The 20,299-nt window shown below is 36.8% G+C and overlaps 1 pseudogene; it reads left to right on the top strand.

The window, feature by feature from the left end:
• Positions 1-9,976: 9,976 nt before the first annotated feature.
• The window catches only part of LOC114033739, an 11,654-nt pseudogene continuing 1,331 nt past the window's right edge, over positions 9,977-20,299 (top strand).

Below are 20,299 nucleotides of genomic sequence, written 5' to 3'. Positions count from 1 at the left end.
AGATAGATAGATAGATAGATAGATAGATAGATAGATAGATAGATAGAAAGATAGATAGATAGATATAGATACAGACATATAGATATACATAGATAGAGATAGATAGACGTGTGTGTGTGTGTGTGTGTGTGTGTGTGTGTGTGTGTATGTGTATGTGTAGTCTTAGAGAGCAGCCTTCAGGCACTGAGAGGTTAATTGACTAGCCCCAAATCCACAAGCAGTAGGCATCACAAGGAGTACATAAGCCCTAGTCTTACTGACTCTAAGACTGGCTCTTTATGCAATATGCCAGGATGCTTCATAATCAAAGAATATCAGTATCTAGAAAGATGAGCCTTTCTTGGGTGAGAAGCTTGATGTCAAATTCAATGGCCTTTTCTTAGTCCTCATGCTGCTTAACTTCTCGGCAGTTTTTGACCCTGTTGATCACCCTCTCCTCCTTGATGCTCTCTTTTTTTTTTTCAGTTTTTGGGGGCAACACTCTTTCCTGCTTCTCCTCCTACTCAATTTCCAAAGGTGTCCAACAGGATTCTGTCTTGGGCCTTCTCCTCTTATCCCTCTACATTACTTCATTTGGTGATCTTATCAGATCCTATGGATTTAATTACCATCTCTATACTAAAGATTTTCAAATCTACCTCTCCTACCTCTTTGCTAACCTCCAATCTCACATCTCTGGTTGCCTTTCAGACATCACAAACTGGATGTCCAGTAGTCACCTTAAACAAACATGTCTAAAATCAAACTTATTATCTTTCCCCCAGACCGTGCCCCTATTTACTGTAGAGAATAACATCATCCTCCAAATTCCTCAGGTTTGGAACCTAGGTGTCATCCTCAACTCCTTAATTCCTCATTATCTCTCACCTCCATATCCAATCTTGCCAAGGCCTGTCAATCTCACCTTTGCAACATCTCTTGAATATACCCCCTTCTCTCCTCTGAGGCTGCCACCACTATGATATAGATCCTCATCACGTGATACTTGGACTACTGAAATAGCCTGCAGGTGGATATACTTGCCTCAGGTCCCTCCCCACTTCAATCTAACCTCCATTCAGCCTGTAAAGTGATTTTCCTAAAATATAGATCAGATCATGTCACTCCCCTACTCAATAAACTCTAGTGGCTCCCTATTGCATTCAAGATCAATTACAAAATCCTGTATTTGGCATTCAAAGCTCTTCTTAATCTGGCCTCCTCCTACTTTTCTAGTCTTTATACACATTACTCCCTTCCACGTACTCTTCCATCCAACGACACTGGTGTATAATCATGTCAATCCTTTCTATGTAATTGTCATATGAACAATTTTTGAGGATTTCTGCTTTAGTGCAAATTTTGTATACATAAAAGTTGTCTTGGTAAATGTGTTATTTGTTTTATGAGCTAAGTTTGCCAAAGTGATTGGTGCATGTTTTCCAAGGCTGATAGTGGGTTTTATTGGAGGTTCAGAGAAGAAGATGGTCTCTGTAAATAATGTTCTAATACCATCTTCCTTCAAGGCCCAGCTCAGGTGCCACCTCCTCCTTGAAGTCTTCTTTGACCCTCTTACCTGAAAATTATCTTTCCCTCCTCACTATTCCTTACAGTGTTTTATCTGGATCCCTTCTTTCCCCTACCACATTCTGCCTTGCATTGCTTAATTAAATAAATATCTTACTTCTCCTTTTAGACTATAACCCTTTGAAAGTAGGAACTGTGCTGTTTTCCATCCCTGTAACATTGATTGGTGAATGAAATGGTCTCTTCATGAATCTGGGGTACAAAAATTTACCTCTTATAGGAAATCTGAAATAAAGTCATCTTTAGAAATTGGGGAAGGGAGGTTGGATGCTCAGAAAAATTCAGTTTTATTAACATTTACCTCTCCCTATCGAAGGTCAAAATACTTCTTTAACTTAACTCTTTGCCTAAAAAATGACAAAGTTCAATCTGTTTGGATATGAAATAGCAGGAATTTCTTTTCAAAGTAGGAAAAACAAAACTAGAAAGGGAGCAGGCATGCTGAGTAATGTTTTCATAAATTTCTTCATAAAGGGTGTGTCTGTCTGCCTGTTTGTGTGCATGTGTGTGTGTGTGTGTGTGTCTGTGTCTGTGTCTGTATATGTGTCTGTGTCTGTGTGTACCCTTGCATGCACAGGGGTATATAAATAACTCAGGTGGGTGAGTTTGACAGGTTTGTTGCCTACTTCTCATTAAGCTTGCCCTGAATTTAGACCCTACACATATTAAGTGATGTTTATTTTAATGCCTGAGGACACAAGGCCTATAAATCTACAGGAATAGAACAAAGTCATCTCCTTGAAGTTGTAGCCTACCCTAATCCTCTCATCATTCCAAAGTTCTTTCAGACCAAAAAAGAAAACTTTATAAGTTGTTTTTTATTGAATACTGCTGGACTGTTCAATTTCCTCACTCCAAATGATATTGACTAGAGTGGGCTTATTATGACTCTTCTATGTAGTAATAAACATGTTTTATGTGTTTTTATTTGACTTCGAAACTTTTTCAAAATTAAGTCAAGAAAAGATTATATGAAACTTTTGGAATTGTCATAAACCCAATGGAAAAGTTATTGAATCTTGAGAAAACCAAGTTTACTCCTTATGCTCAGAGTGACTTAGCCTGCAGGGATTTTTGTCAGACTAAAAACAGTCAATTCTAATTAGACTAAATTTAGATATCCTAGCTGCCCAAGCATGGCCAGTGACAATAGCCAATATGTAGAATAAACATCTCAAGCTGCAGGAAATATTATCAGTACCAACCAGTCAATAATGCTGACTATAAAAGTAAAAATCTCTTCCTAAGCATTCAATCCCTGACTCCCCTCTCCCAGAAAAGATGTAATGTCTTTAAAGGTTTGCCCAATAAGTAGAGAAAACTTATTTTGATAAAGATATCCTATACTATACCGGAGTAATTTGAATTTCTCTTTAAATAATTAATATTATGTGACATTTGTATTTTATTGATCTCTTTTCTGTGTGATATTTTTAAAAACATGAAAATCAAAAATGTGTTTACATAGAGTTATTAAATGGTAATATGTGTATGCTTTAAGCTCTTTGTATTTTAATTTCAGTAAAATGTCCATAGAAGGCAAGAAATAAAGGTTGAATCACTGTCCTCCATATTGATTTATTATACTGTACATACTTATTTGCATGTATTGTGTACTCTGGGTAGATTGTAAGTTCCTTGAGGAAAGAGACTTTTGGTCTCTTTATCTCCAGAACCTAGAACAGTCCCTGGCACATGAGTTAAAAAAATGCTTGTTGATTAATTGTTCAACACAAATTTTGTCACATGGAAAATCCTTGCTTTTTTATGTTGAATTTAAAAATGTAAACAGAATTTCTCAGTCAACCACTGTTATTGAATAATATATGAATTCTGATATAAATTATTTGATGTGAGTCTCTAGCAAAAAGAAATGTGATTTAGAGGGGGAACAAAGTTTGGGGTGGTATTAAGAAGTCACTTATTAGCTAGGTGGCACAGTGGATAGAATGTTGGGCCTGGAGTAAGAAATACCTTTACTATGTGACCCCGAGTGAGTCATTTAACTTCTGGGTGCCTCAGATTGTCTTAATAGCTATGTAGAGAATGGATTGAAGAGAAAAGAGCTAGAAGAGAGAGATACTAGATGCTACTTACCATGTCAGTTCCAACTCAGAGAAAGTTAGCACTATGTCCTTTTTGTTTCCATGTATCTGCATTTAAGATTCATCATTATGATGTAGCAACCCTAGAAATATTATTTCTTTTAAGCCATTAGTTAGGATAAAGAATAGAGAACTGGACCTGGAGTCAGGAAGACCTGAGTTCAAATCTAGTCTGAGACACTTGTGACCTTAGGCAAGTCACTTAAACTCTGTCTCAGTTTCCTCAATTGTAAAATGGGGATAATAATATTACCTACCTCACAGAGTTATTGAGAAGATCAAATGAGATCATATTTCTAAAGTACTTAGCACAGAGCATACAACATAGTAGGCACTTAATAAATGCTTGTTTCCTTTCTTTCTTGTTCTTACATGTGTGAAGAAGTCCTGTGTTGTGCACCGTTGGCTGGGTAGGTTAGGATATTTTCATGTGTACTTAGTTATGCAGTGAAATTCTTGACTTGCAGCAGACTGTTCTATACATTGTATGCCAGACATAATTTGGTGAACATTATTATTTCTAATTCTGTTTTCACAAGCATTTTGTACTATGTATATGTTGCCATAGTGTTACTAAAATTCTCAATAGGCCTAGTAAACACATCAATCATCCAAATAGCTTTGTTACATGTGCTAAAATATGAAATAAATTCCAAAACATGAAATAAATCCCAAAATGAAAACTCCCAGGAATGTTGTTGCCAAAAATCCAGAACTTTCAGAAAAAAGAAAAAAAAACACTATAAGCAGCCAAAAGAAAGAATTTAAATACAAAGGAACCACAATGAGGATTACATAAGATTGTATAAGAAGTGGAGAACATGGGGTGAGACATTCCAAAAATTAAAAGACAAAGGTTTACAACCAAGAATAGCTTGCTCACCAAAACTGAGTATCATCCTACAAGGGGAAACAATGGATAATCAACAGAATAGAGAAGTTTTAGATATTCTTGATGAAAAACTCAAAGCTGAAAAGGAACTTGGAGTTATAAATATAGAAGTCACAGGAAATATAAAAAGCTAAATAGAAGTGAACAATCAGAAGGGACTTAATAAGAATGAACTGTTTATATTCTAAGGTGGAGGGGCATTAAAAGAGTTCTTTTGAAATCCTATTATCATGAGGGTTCATAGAGGTAATAAACTGAGATAAAACTCCCATAAATAATAGTTTTGTTAAGTTTTGAATATGCAAGAAAAAAATTAAAGAAGAAGAAGAAGAGAGAATAGATTAAGGGAAAATGGGAGAAAAGATGGGTAACTTTATTAAGATACACATTTAAGTGATGTAAGTAGAACTATACACAGACATAGAAAGGGTGGGGGGAATTTGACTTCCCTATAAACTGGTCCAAAAAGATCAGAACACACACACACACACACACACACACACATACACACACACACTCAAAGAATTTGGTGTAGAAATGCATTCAACTCAAAAGTTCAAAATATTCATATAAGATGGCCACAGACTCTCACTCAGAAACCATTTATTCTTATTTTAGACACAGTTCTAAAAAGCTTAATTATCTTGTTTCCTACCCCTCAAAAGAGTCCATTGTTAAACATTCAGTATGAGCATTTACGCCTCAAAAATCTACACACACACACACACACACACACACACACAAAGTTTGATTTATTGTTCAGTTGACGGCCTACACTTAAGTGCTGTAGAAATTGTTAATACTGCAGATTAAACATAAGAGTAGGCTGACTGAGTTTTATTTTGTTTTGTTTTCCCTAGAGTTGGTTGTTAAATTCTAGCAGCATACACTTGGAAAGGTAAATATAAACAAAGGTACATTCAAGAAGGGATTAGTCATAAGTAAAACAAATCTTAAGTGTGGAGATAGAGTAGTAAACAAAAGGTTAAAAGGGGGGAGGGCAATAACTTGAAACAAACAGGAAGAGAACAATATAGAGAAGAAAAAAGTATAAGAGAATAGAATGGAAGAAAATAAGAGAATTCATGTACTTTTAGATAAGGTTACTGTATTATCAGTTTTACCTAATTACAAGAGAACTCTCATGAAGTAGGAATGATTTATAAATGTGTGTAATATAAAAACAAAACATCAATAAAACTTAAAAATAAACCTTCAATATACCAAGTATTGCCATTTTATTTGCAAATGGGAGAGCAGATACATACACACACACACACACACACACACACACACACACACACATAAAGAGACAGAGAGAGAGAAGAGAGAATTGGTCTTAAAGAAAATACTTATTTCTAGGAAAGATAAATAAGATAAACCAACTACTGGTTAGTTATTTGAAAGTTTTTTTTAAATCACCATTGCACTTTAAATTTGATTTAATTTTTTGTCAGATCTTTAGATCTACATAGTTTAGATTTTCTTTATTTGAAAAATAAACTTTGACAAATCAGTGAAACAAAATTCAAGAGGAAATATTTGTGGATACTCAATTAAGGGAAATGATTTAAAAATGAATATTTTGAAGATTATTTCAAAGAAGTCAAATTTGCTACATAGAAATAAGTTTTTGAAGTGGCCAAAAACTTTTTGAGGAAACAAGGAAGAAAATTAACAAGAAATTACCAATGATCTCCTCAAAGCCTTTAAAGATATGGGATACAATATGTCACTTAATATCCATTTCTTGCATTAAAATTTGGGTTTCTTCCCCAAAAAGCTTAGGAGTTAAGAATGATGAGCATGGGGAAGGCTTCCATTAAGAAATCCCCAAAATTAAAATTTGATACCAGTGAAATTAGAGTCCAACATAAAAACTGACTACTGTTAGACACTGCAAAGTGGTGTTCCACAGGTGATTACAACAGTAAATCATCAGTAGTTACATTGTAGGTGACTTAAACAAACATAAATTTGCTTAATAAACAAAATTTAAATAGAAGTGTGACTCCAATGAAAGCAGCAAAAATAGACAAAATTCAAAGCCATATAGAAAATAAGTACAAAAAATTACTATAAAAATCACCTATTTTAATAAATGTGGTATATAATTTAAAAACAAAAGTTTTTTGGTTAGTGTTCATTAGTATAGAATGAAGAGTTATTACTATTTTGTGAGCAAGTAAGCCCCAGCTAGGTGGTACAATAGATGGAGTGCTGGGCCTGGAATCAGGAAGATCCATCTTATTGACTTCAAATCTGGCCTCACACACTTACTGGCTGTATGACCCTGGGAAAATTACTTAACCCTGTTTGCCTCAGTTTCCTCATCTTTAAAATGAGCTAAAGAAGGGAATGGCAAACCACTTCAGTATCTTTGCAAAGAAAAAAAAAAAAACAAACACCCAAATAGAGCCACGAAGAGTCAGACACAACTGAAAACAACTGAACAACAAGAAGCCCCAAAACACTGATTGTGTGACCAATTCATTTAAGGTCATGTATAGACTGTAACAATAAAAATAGTTTATATTAATATAATTATTTAGAGTTACAAAATTATGTATATGTGTGTATATGTGTCTATATATACACATACATATACATACATGTACACATACACACATACACAGAATCTCATTTGATTCTTAAAACAACCTCATTGAGTTTGGTGGAGCAAGTATTGTCAACATACACATTTTACAGATGAAGAAATTGAGACTCAGAGAAGTTAAGTCATATCCTAAGGTCATATTGGTAGGAAGTGGTACAATTGAGATTTGAACCCATGTATTCTGGCTAAAAGAATTCTTTTCCATGGTATAGACCAGAACTCTTTACCATAGTATTTTGGTTTGCAGCTCTAGCCATAATTTTGATGTAATGGATTACTGGCCAGTGAGTCCAATCCTTATAAGAATGCACAGCATCATCAGTTGATACAAGTATCATATATATTTCAAAGAAAACAAAAGTATTGTTTCTGGGTTGTTTACCATATGAAGAATTAGAGTTTTTTGATTGGTTGCTGAGCCAGAACTGAGTATGCTTACAAAAGACACCAACCAGATAATTCAGTCTTTCTGCTTCCTAGATGAATTTCAGTTTGGAAGCAAGGAATACTATAAGCCTCTGAGTGGAGAAAAAGGATGTTAACCTTTATGTTCCCACCCATGCCACCATGATGAAGCCCATAAAGACGTGGCCCTGCTGTTGCTTCTGTCTCTTTTATGTTTACTCTTTCCTACTCTTAGGAGAAGATCATTGGAAACAGAAAAAACTAAACTATGACCTTGCAAGATTTCAAAAAGTTGCAGGACCAGAGGTTCAGGAGGCACTAGCACTAGTGCACTAGCACTAGCAAGAAACTGAAGAGCATACTGTGGGACCCAGCCAAACAGTGAGGCCCTACAACATATAGCTGCATGGCCCTGGGTACCTATAGACCCTTGAAGGGGAGCAGTAGCTAGCCCAGCTCTGGGGGACCCAACTCATGAGTGTGTGGGGGAATTGAGATAGAGATCTTTGGTTTTTATGAAGGTTACATTTAGGGTCTCTTGAAAACATAATCTTGCTAAAATAAATAGGTAAAAAAATAAACAAAGGGTTAATTTATCATTAGGAAATTCAACAAATTCCATTCAACAGACATTTACTGTATGTAATGACCCCTATGATAGGCTCTGGGGATACAAAAACAAAAGGGAAATGATTCCCATCATTAAAAAAAATTACATTCTACTAGACAAAAATCAAAGATACTGTGATATAGCCTATTAAGACACCACAGTATGGGAGGTCTTTCCCTCAAAATCTCCTGCCTCTATCCCAAACCTCCTTTGTGGCCCACAGAAGAAGCCACAGAAAGCTAGAAAAGAAAACAAAAGGATGGGGATAATAAAAGAAAAAGTAGAATTCACTAAATGAAGAGAAAATAAAGAAAATTATTAGAAAATATTTTATGGGAGTTAAGTGACTTGCCCAGGGTCACACAGCTAACTAATAACTGTCTGAAGTTGGATTTGAACTCAGGTCCATCTGACTATAGGGTCAGTGCTCCATCCACTGTGCCACCTAGCTGCCTCATTTTTTTTCCCAATTTTTTTTTGGTGAGGCAATAGGGGTTAAGTGACTTGTCCAGGGTCACACAGCTGGTAAGTATCCAGTATCTGAGGCTGGATTTGAACTCAGGTCCTTCTGACTCCAAGGCTGAGCTCTATCCACTGCACCACCTCACTGTCCCCAAAGTTTTTTGGTTTTTTGTTTTTTGGGGGTTTTTTTGTTTTTTTTTTTTTGGTGAAGCAATCAGGGTTAAGTGACTTACCCAGGGTCACACAGCTAATAAGAGTCATGTCAAGTGTCTGAGATCAGATTTGAACTCAGGTCCTCCTGACTTCAAGGCTGGAGCTCTATCCACTGCACCACCTAGCTGCTATTAGAAAATATTTTGCCCAGTTAGATGCCAACTAAACCGATAACAAATGATATGGCTAAATATTAGCAAAAAAAAAAAATTAACAGAACAAGAAATAGAGAATTTAAATCTCAGAAAAAAAAACTGAACAAATTATTCATAAACTCCAAAGAGAAAAAAATACGATGACTTGGATTTATGAGTTAAACATTCATAGAACAATAGAATCCAATATATAAATTATTCATACAAAAAGTGGAAGAAGAGCTCAAAACATCTCATTTCTCCCCTGGCCATGCTATTCTCAGACATCTGTCTTTTTTCCTATTTGTATCCCCAGCCTAGCATAGTGCCTTACACATAGTAGGAGCTTAATGCTTGTTGACTATTGATGGATTAGCAGCAGTAGTGCCAGGGTTATTCTATCTCCTCGCCCCAGCTTCTTCAAATAGGCATGTGGTCAAAAATGAGACACTTTGAAAGAGCCCCCTGAGGTTAGTATTTGTGCACAATGGAAGAGAAAATTGAAGAGGATGGCCAAGAATCTGGACACTCAGCCCAAATCTGGCTTCCTAGTGTGTGGGCAGCCCAGATCCTACTTGCCTTGTGCTCACTGCTTCCTCAGACCCATCAACAAAAGTCAAAGGCCCTCTGAGGTATGAATGCTGAGGTATGAATCCTTTGGATTGAGTGCTTGCCTCTTCCCTCCATCCCTTCCCCGTGGTAGGTACAGTTACTTAAGCAGCAGTGGAGTTAGGTGAAAGTCCATTTTTCCCCTTCCTTCTTGCCACCCTGGCTCGAGGTTCACCTCTCCCTCAGCCACAAAGGGAATTGTGAGGTCAAAGGTGGGTTCAACATCCTTCTCACCACCCATTCCTAGACTCCTAAAGTTGTGCTAGGAAAAATGGTCAGCTTTGGATTGGGATGCTGCTAAGCCATTTCAGTGTTCTCCAGGTCATCTAGGCTAATTGCTGAATCGCTCACCCTTCCACCAAGATGCCTCAGATTATGATCGGGGTGGGGGGGGAGCTATTGAGGAACACTGAAGGTGAAATTCTCAAAGCCATGGCAATGAAATATAGCAAGAACCAATGGTCTTAGATTGCTTCACTTTTGCACAGGAAATCAGCAAAGCAGTACAAGACCAGATGGTATTCATGGCTGGACTCGAGATTAAAAAAACAGAATGGGCTAAGGAGGAGGAAGAAAAGCTTTTGCACCAGCCAAATTGATGCCAATCCAGTTGAGAACCATTGCCCCAATCATTGGGATGATGGCTGCATAATGTTTGGAGCACTATAAATTTCTCCTGGATAAAGCTGCTCAAAGAGATAATGACAAAGAGATAGCAGATGATCCCTGAACACTTAAACCTGGAGAGATTAGCCAAATACAGAAAGGAACCACCCAGACTTGATCCAATTGATATGAATGAGGATGAACTTGAAATGCTCTCAGAAGCTAGAGAAGCTAGAGCCCTTCTGGCAAACACACAGAAAGCAAGAGAGAAATGACTGGAAGAAGCAAGGTGTCTTGCTGCCCTCAAAAAGAGAACTTTAGGCAGCTGGCAGAGAAACTCAGAAGAAAAGGAAAAAGATTAGAATGCAGAAATTCCATTTGAAAAAAAAAGCCTGCTCCAGGTTTTTGTGACACATCTGAAGAAAATTATCAGACACTTGATTCTGACTTTAAGTAGTTACAACAGATTTGCATTTCTGGGAGCCAAGATGGCAGAGTAAGAAGTAAGTTGCTCTCACCCTCCCTTATTGACATCTGAAAATCCAGAAAATATCACCCCAGGAAAAACCCTGGAACAGCTGAACCAACAGAAAGACAGGGTGCAGCAGTCTTGTAGCCCAGGAAATTTGGGGGATTAACAGGAAAGGCACCTCTCGCTGCGGGAGCAGGGGAGCAATACAGAATGGGAGGCATCCCAGCAAGCCAGTGGAAAGCCCTATGTCAGCATACCAGGGGGAGATCCTAAACCCCAGGGTAGTGGAGCAGGCAAGCACCAACACCAGAACTCCCAAGTGCCTCAGTATGATCAGGGAAACAGGTGGAAACCAGTTTGGAAAACCACCACATGCCATGACTTTCTCTCACAGCCAGGTCTCCTGGTGCCTCAGCAAAACTCTGGGAAGCACAACTCCAAGAGGTAAAGCTCCAGGCTGAAAGACACCCTGCAGCAGCAAAACAGCCCTGTGTAAGGCCCAGGTGAGCAGGAGCCAAAGAAAGGAGTGCAAGGCCCTGATGTGCTAGGGGCAGGTTCCTCATCCCTACCTGTAGAGCTCCAGTGCTGCTGATTCCAGCCCAACACCAGGTAAGCCACCAGAACCCTAAAGCCTCCAACTGCCAACACCTGAGGCCCCAGCACACAAAGCCAGTGACTAACTACCTGGATGCCAGCATAAGAAGTTTGGGTCAGTGCCCCTGCTCTCCAGCTGGAGAGCTCAATTTTTTTTTAAAGGCTGGGAAATAAGCAAACACCATGAGCAAAAAGAAGTGGACAATGACCATAGATTCTAATTATGGGCAAAGGGAAGATCAAGACAGAAATTCAGAAGAGGACAACATTGTCAATATATCCATATCCAAAACTTCAAAAGGGAATATGTACTGGTCTCAAGCCCAAAAAGCCTTCTTGAAAGAGCTCAAGAAGGATTTTAGAAGTCAAAAAAGAGAGGTAGAAGAAAAATTGGGAAAAGAAATGAAGTATGCAAGAGAGAGTCAATAGCTTGGAAAATAAAGGATAAAAATTAACTGTAGAAAACAAGTCCTTAAAAAATACAATTGGCCAAATGGGAAAAAATACACTGAAGAAAACAAGTCCCTAAAAAATATAATCAGCCAACTGGAAAAAAAAGTACCCTGAAGAAAACAACTCCTTATAAAGCAGAATTGGACAAATGGAAAACAAGGCACAAAAACTCACTGAGAAGAACTCCTTAAAAAGTAAAATGGACCAAATGGAAAAGGAAGTACAAAACCTAATAGAAGAAAACAATTTGTTAAAAATTAGAATTGGGCAAGTGGAAGCTAATGACTCTATGAGAAAGTGACAATCAGTCAAACAGAAACAAAAGAATGAAAAAGTAGATGAAAATGTAAAACACCTCATTGGTAAAACAACTGACCTGAAAAACAGATCCAGGAGAGAAAAAAATTATTGGTGTACCTGAAAACCATGATGAAACATACAGCCTGCACAGCATCTTTCTGGAAATCATCAAGGAAAACTGCCCTGAGGGTAAAATACTTATCAAAAGAATCCACCTATCACCTCCTGAAAGAGATCCCAAATTGAAAAAGCCAAGGAATATAGAAACCAAATTCCAAAACTGCCAGGTCAAAGAGAAAATACTGCAAGCAGCCAAAAAGAAACAATTTAAATATCATGAAACCACAGTCAGGATTATGCAGGATCTTACAGCTTCTACATTTAAAGATCATATGGCATGGAATACAATATTCCATAAAGCAAAGGAGCTTGGATTACAACCAAGAATCAACTATCCAGGAAAACTAAGCATAATCTTTCAGGGGAGGAGATAGATAATCAATGAAATAGGGGACTTCCAAACCTTCCTGATGAAAAGACCACAGCTCAACAGAAATTTTGATCTTCAAATACAAAACTCAAGAGAGACATTAAAAGGTAAAAAGAATAGAGAAAAAAAACAACATGTTATTAATAAGGGCAAACTGTTTACATCCCTACAAGGGAAGATTACACTTGTAACTCTTGAGAATTGTGTTGTTATTATTCCATTTGCAAGGGGTATGCATAGACAGAGGGGGTGGGTATAAGTTGACTTTGATATAATGATAAAAAAAAAACCTAATTAAGTGGGTTAAATGGATCTAAGTAAGTGGATTAAGTAGATCTAATTAAGGGATTGTACTGGGCAGAAAGGAAAGGAGGAGGCAGACAAGGGTAAATTATGTTATAGGAAAAGGCACAAAAACCTATTACAGTAGAAGGAAAGAAGGGAGATGAGCATTATTTGAACCTTACTGTCATGGGATTTGGCTCAAGGAGGGAATAACATAATCAGTGAAGTATAAAAATCAAACTTGCCCTATAGGCAGTAGGAGGGAAAAAGGGAAAGATAAGGGAGGGGGCTAACAGAAGGGAGGGCAGACTGAAGGAGGTGGTAGTCAAAAGCAAAACACTAGTGAGCAGGGAAAGGGAGAAAAGAGAAAGAAAAGCATAAATGGGGGCAGGGGGAATAGGATAGTAGTCATAACTGTAAATGTGAATGGGATGAACTCTCCCATAAAACAGAAGTGGATAGCAGAATGGATTAAAAACCATAATCCTACAACATGTTGTTTACAGGAAACACATTTGAAACAGAGGGATAAATACAGGGTAAAGGTAAAAGACTGGATTAGAATATATTATGCTTCAGCTGAAGTAAAAAAAAGCAGAGGTAGCAATCCTGATCTCAGACAAAGCAAAAGCAAAAATAGATCTTATTACAAGAGATAAGAAATGAAACTACATCCTGCTAAAAAACAAAAAGGCACCATAGACAATGAAGTAATATCATTACTAAACACATATGCACCAAATGGTATAGCATCCAAATTCTTAGAGGAGAAGCTCAGGGACTTACAGGATGAAATAGACAGCAAAATTATACTAGTGGGGGACCTCAACCTTCCCCTCTCTGAACTAGATAAATCTAATCACAAAATAAACAAGAAAGAAGTTAAGGAGGAGAATAGAATTTTGGGAAAGTTAGATATGGTAGATCTCTGGAGAAAACTGAATGGGGATAGAAAGGAATATACTTTTTTCTCGGCAGTACATGGCACTTACACAAAAATTGACCATGTGCTAGGGCATAAAAACCTCACAATCCAATGCAGAAAGGCAGAAATATTAAATACATCCTTTTCAGATCATGATGCAATAAAAATTGTATATAATAAAGGGCCATGGAAAGATAGACTAAAAATTAATTGGAAACTAAATAATCTAATCCTAAAGAATGAATGGAATGAATGGGTCAAACAACAAATCATAGAAACAGTCAATAATTTCATTCAAGAGATTGACAATAATGAGACAACATACCAAAACTTATGGGATGCAGCGAAAGTTCTTAGGGGAAGTTTTATATCTCTAAATGCTTACCTGAATAAAACAGAGAGAGTAGATCAATGAATTGGGCCTGCAAGTAAAAAAAAATTAGAAAAAGAACAAATTTTAAATCCCCAATTGAATATCAAATTAGATATTCTCAGAACCAAAGGAGAGATTAATAAAATTGAAATTAAGAAAACTACTGAACTGATAAATAAAACTAAGAGCTGGTTTTATGAAAAAAACAATAAAATAGATAATCCTTTGGTAAATTTAATTAAACAAAAGAAAGAAGAAAACCAAATTACTAGTATCAAGAATGAAAAAGGTGAATCCACCACCAAGGAAGAGGAAATTAAAACAATAAATAGGAACTATTTTGCCCAACTATATGCCAATAAATTTGACAATCTTAGTAAAATGGATGAATATTTACAAAAATATAAATTGCCAAGATTAACAGAAGAGGAAGTAAAATACTTAAATAATCCCATCTCAGAAAAAGAAATTGAACAAGCCATCAATGAACTTCCTAGGAAAAAATCCTCAGGGCCAGATGGATTTACATGCGAAATCTATCAAACACTTGAAGAACAATTAATTCCAACACTACATAGACTACTTGGGAAACTAGGCAAAGAAGGAATCTCACCAAATTCTTTTTATGATACAAATATGGTGCTGATACCTAAACCAGGAAGAGTCAAAACAGAGAAGGAAAATTATAGACCAATTTCCCTAATGAACATAGATGCAAAAATTTTAAACAAAATATTTAGGAAAAGATTACAACAACTTATCATGAGAATAATACACTATGACCAGGTAGGATTTATACCAGGAATGCAGGGTTGGTTCAATACCAGGAAAACTATCACCATAACTGATTATATAAACAACAAAACTAACAGAAACCACATGATTATCTCAATAGATGCAGAAAAAGCTTTTGACTAAATACAACACGCATTCCTATTAAAAACACTAGAGTGCAGAAGAATAAATGGAGTCTTCCTTAAAACGATAAGTATCATCTACCTAAAACCTTCAGCAAGCATCATATGCAATGGGGATAAGCTAAAAGCATTTCCAATAAGATTGGGGGTAAAACAAGGATGTCCATTATCACCACTGTTGTTCAATATGGTACTAGAAATGTTAGCTTTAGCAATAAGAGAAGAAAAAGAAATTGAAGATATCAGAAGAGGCAAAGAAGAAACAAAGCTATCATTCTTTGCAGATGATATGATGATATACTTTGAGAATCCTAGAGAATGAAGTAAAAAAACTACTTGAAATAATAAACAACTTTAGCAAAGTTTCAGGTTATAAAATAAACCCATGTAAATCATTGGCATTTCTATATATCACCAACAAAGCCCAACAGCAAGAGATAGAAAGAGAAATTCCATTTAAAGTTACCACAGACATCAAAAAATATTTAGGAGTCTACCTGCCAAAACAGACCCAGAAACTATATGAACACAATAACAAAACACTTTTCACATGAATAAAGTCAGATCTAAACACTTGGAAAAGCATCAGTTGCTCATGGGTAAACCAAGCTAATATAATAAAAATAATAATTCTACTTAAGTTAATTTACTTATTCAGTGCCATACCAATCAAAGTACCAAAAATTATTTTATAGAGCTAGAAAAAAATAATAATAAGATTGATTTGGAAGAACAAAAGGTCCAGAATATCAAGGGAACTAATGAAAAGAAATGCTACGGAAAGTGGTCTAGCCTTTCCAGATCTTAAATTGTATTATAAAGCATCAGTCATCAAAACTACTTGGTACTGACTAGGAAATAGAGTGTTGGATCAGTGGAAGAGGTTAGGTATGCAAGACACAGAAGTCAATGACAATAGTAATCTACTGTTTGATAAACCCAAAGACCCCAGCTTCTGGGATAAGAACTCAATATTTGACAAAAACTGCTGTGAAAACTGGAAAAAAGTATGGCAGAAACTAGGCAAAGACCAAATTCTTACACCATATACCAAAATAAAGTTAAAATGGGTTCATGATTTAGATATAAAGGTTGATACTATAAGCAAACTGGGAGAGCAAGAAATAGTTTACCTCTCAGATTTATGGAGAACAGAAGAATTTACGACCAAACAAGAGATAGAGAATATTGTGAAATACAAAATGGATAATTTTGATTACATTAAATTGAAAAGCTTTTGCACAAACAAAGTCAATGCAACCAACATTAGAAGGGAAGCAGAAAACTGGGAAAGAATTTTTACAGCCAATGTCTCTGATAAGGGCCTCATTTCCAAGATATATAGAGAACTAAGTCAAATTTATTAGAATACAAGTCATTCCCTAATTGATAAATGGTCAAAGGATATGAACAGGCAGTTTTCAGATGAAGAAATTAAAGCTATCTATAGTCACATGAAAAAAATGCTCTAAATTACTATTGATTAGAGAAATGAAAATCAAAACAACTTTGAGGTACCACATCACACGTATAAGATTGGTCAACATGACAAAACAGGAAAATGTTAAATGTTGGAGGTGTGGGAAAATTGTAACACTAATGCATTGTTGGTGGAGTTGTGAACTGATCCAACCATTTTGGAGAGCAATTTGGAACTATGCTCAAAGGGCTATAAAAATGTGCATACTCTTTGACCCAGCAATAGCACTTCTAGGTCTGTATTCTAAAGAAATCATAAAAATGGGAAAAGGACCCACATGCACAAAAATATTTATAGCAGCTCTATATGTTGTGGCAAAGAATTGGAAATTAAGGGGATGCCCATCAATTGGGGAATGGCTGAACAAGTTAGGGTATATGAATGTAATGGAATACTATTGTGCTATAAGAAATGATGAGCAGGTAGACTTCATAAAAACCTGGAAAGACTTCTATAGACTGATGCTGAGTGAAATGAGCAGAACCAGGAGAATGTTGTACACAATAACAGCCACATTGTGTGATGACTAACTTTGATACACTTTCCTCTTCTCAGCAATGCAAGGATCTAAGACATCTCCAAAACTTTCATGATGGAAAATGCTATCCACATCCAGAGAAAGAACTATGGAGTTTGAATGCAAATCAAAGAATATTATTTGCTCTTTTTTTTCTATTTTCTTTTGTTTCTTCTTTCTTGCGGTCCCTCCTATTGGTTCTAATTCTTCTTTACAACATGACTGGTGTGAAAATATGTTTAATAGGAATGTATATGTAGAGCCTATATCAGATTGCATGCCATCTTCAGGAGGGACGGGGAGAAAAATTTAAAACTCAAAAGCTTATGGAAGTAATTGTTGAAAACCAAAAATAAACTAAATTTTACAATTCCAACAAAAAGTTACAACAACATGATCTTGATGAAGAGTTAAGATCTGAAAAGGAAAGTAGAGCTAGGAACAAAGACAAACAACATTTAAAAAGAAAAAGGGAGTGTAACTGGCCATCAGATATTCTTCAAACCAGTGGAGTATCAGAATCCACTAAAAAGAAAAGAAAATTAGTACTCACCAAACCACAAATTTCAGATGCAGAACTTCAGGAAGTTGTAAAAGTTAGCCAATCAAGTGAAATTGCAAGTCAAACATTAGAGGAATATGGCATAATGGATTATGCTTCCAGTACTCTTTTGTCTGAGTATCATGTTACAACAATAGTATGACTCAGAGGGTACCCAAAACCCCTCTTGGCCAAGAGTGAATTCTGCAGGAAGCACAGAATTTGATGGCTCTTACCAACATGGACTCCCCACTGAAAGGTAGTCTTAATACACCATTGCATGAGAGTGATTTCTCTAGTGTGACTCCTCAAGGATAGATCATTCAGACACCAAACACAGTCTTGTCTACCCCATTCAGGATGTCTTCTCATGGAGCTGAAGGGATAACTCCGATACCAGTTGTTGGCACTACCCCAAGGCAAAACTCCTTCAGGGGAACAAACTAAACATAAATCCTAAAGAGGGATTGGCAGATTACAATGACCCTTGGTATGTGAAGCAGATTGAGAGAGAATCTTCTGAGCATCTTTGTTTAGGGTTGATGAGCCTTCCTACTCCAAAGAATGACTTTGATATTGTTCTACCAAAAAATATGCCAAGAAGGAGCTAGAAGATGATGAGATTGATGCAACTTATGTAGAAGATGCTGCTGATGTAGATGCTCAAAAGCAGGCTATCCAGGATGCAGAACAAGATGCAAAAATTAAGGCGGAGCCAAAATGACAGAGGGAAAGCAGTGACTTCCTTGAGCTCTCCCCCCAAACCCCTCCAAATACCTACAAAAAATGGCTCTAAACAAATTCTAAAGCAGCAGAACCCACAAAATGACAGAGTGAAACAAATTTCCAGCCCAAGACAGCCTGGAGGGTTGATCTGAAAGGTATATCACACCAGGCGGGGAGAGCAGCGCAGTTTGGCGTGGGCATGCAGGCCGTAGCAAACCTGGAGCAGGCCTCAGAGTACTGAATCGCGGGCAGCTGTGGCGGTTTCCAGACTTCTCAACCCACAAATGCCAAAGACAACTTAGAAGGTCAGTGGGAAAAGTCTGTGACTGCGGTGAGAGAAGGAGCTCAGTCTCAGCTACCCTGGGGGCCGCAGTTGTTTCCTGAGCTTCCAGCCCACAGACTGAGGAGAAATCAAGTGGCTGATAAGAGGGGGATTGCAAGGATCTCTTTGCTTGTGCTGAGGCAGGAATCTCTTGCTTTACCAGTGCCTGGATCTGGGTCACCGCTCTGAGGGGCAGTCCTGGGGTAAGGAGGAGCGCTGGCCTGGTGAAGCTTGTTGTGGCTGTGGAGAAGAAACACCTCACCCCTTATCATAGCATCTTGGAAGAACTGAAAATTTTCAGGTCCCTAGAAGTATCTATGAAAACAAAAACACCAAAGCTTGGGACAATACATTCTCCACATTGGAAGCAGACTTTTACCTTAACAAAGAGTTTAAAACTCAAGTAATTGGCCAGGATCATGAGTAAGCAACGCAAACAGAGTCAGACTATATTATCTTACTTTGGTGACAAAGAAGATCAAAACATACAACCAGAATAAGACAACAAAGTCAAAGCCCCTACATCCAAAGCCTCCAAGAAGAATATGAATCAGTCCCAGGCCTTGGAAGAGCTCAAAAGGGATTTTGAGAAGCAAGTAAGAGAAGCAGAGGAAAAACTGAGAGTTTTGCAAGAAAATCGTGAAAAACAAGTCAACAGCTTGCTAAAGGAGACCCAAAAAAATACTGAAGAAAATAACACCTTAAAAAATAGCCTAATCCAAATGGCAAAAGAGGTCCAAAAAGCCAATGAGGAGAATGACCTAAAAAGAAAAATTGGCCAAATGGAAAACAAAGTCCAAAAGCTTACTGAAGAAAATACTTCCTTAAAAATTAGAATAGAGCAATTGGAAGCTAGTGACTTTATGAGAAGTCAAGACACTGTAAAACAAATCCAAAAGAATGAAAAATTAGAAAACAATGTAAAGTATCTCATTGGAAAAACAACTGACCTGGAAAATAGATGCAGGAGAGATAATTTAAAAATTATTGGACTACCTGAAAGTTATGATCAAAAAAAAAGCCTAGACATCATCTTTCAAGAAATTATCCAGGAAAACTGCCCTGATATTTTAGAACCAGAGAGCAAAATAGAAATTGAAAGAATCCACCGATCACGGCCTGAGAGAGATACCCAGATGAAAACTCCTAGGAATATTGTAGCCAAATTCCAGAGTTCCCAGGTCAAGGAGAAAATATTACAAGCAGCCAGAAAGAAACAATTCAAGTATTGTGGAAACACAATCAGGATAACACAAGATTTAGCTGCTTCTACCTTAAGGGACCGCAGGGCATGGAATATAATATTCCAGAAGGCAAAGGAGATAGGATTACAACCAAGAATCACCTACCCAGCAAAACTGAGTATAATTCTGCAGGGGAAAAAATGGTCATTCAGTGAAATAGAGGACTTTCAAGCATTCTTGATGAAAAGACCAGAGCTGAATAGAAAATTTGATTTTCAAATACAAGACTCAAGTGGAACATGAAGAGGTAAACAGGAAAAAGAAAATCATAAGAGATTTATTATGGTTGAACTGTTTACATTCCTGCATGGAAAGACAATATTTGTAACTCCTGAGGCCTTTGTCAATATTAGGATAGTTGGAGGGGAAAAATTATATGTACGTATATATAGATATAGATAGATAGATAGATAGATAGATAGATAGATAGATAGATAGATA

The sequence above is a fragment of the Vombatus ursinus genome, unplaced genomic scaffold (assembly GCF_900497805.2).
Source record: "Vombatus ursinus unplaced genomic scaffold, bare-nosed wombat genome assembly UNPS02007344.1, whole genome shotgun sequence".
Classification (NCBI taxonomy): domain Eukaryota; kingdom Metazoa; phylum Chordata; class Mammalia; order Diprotodontia; family Vombatidae; genus Vombatus; species Vombatus ursinus.
The sequence above is the reverse complement of the archived record's forward strand: the minus strand, read 5'-3'. Positions and strand labels throughout refer to the sequence as shown.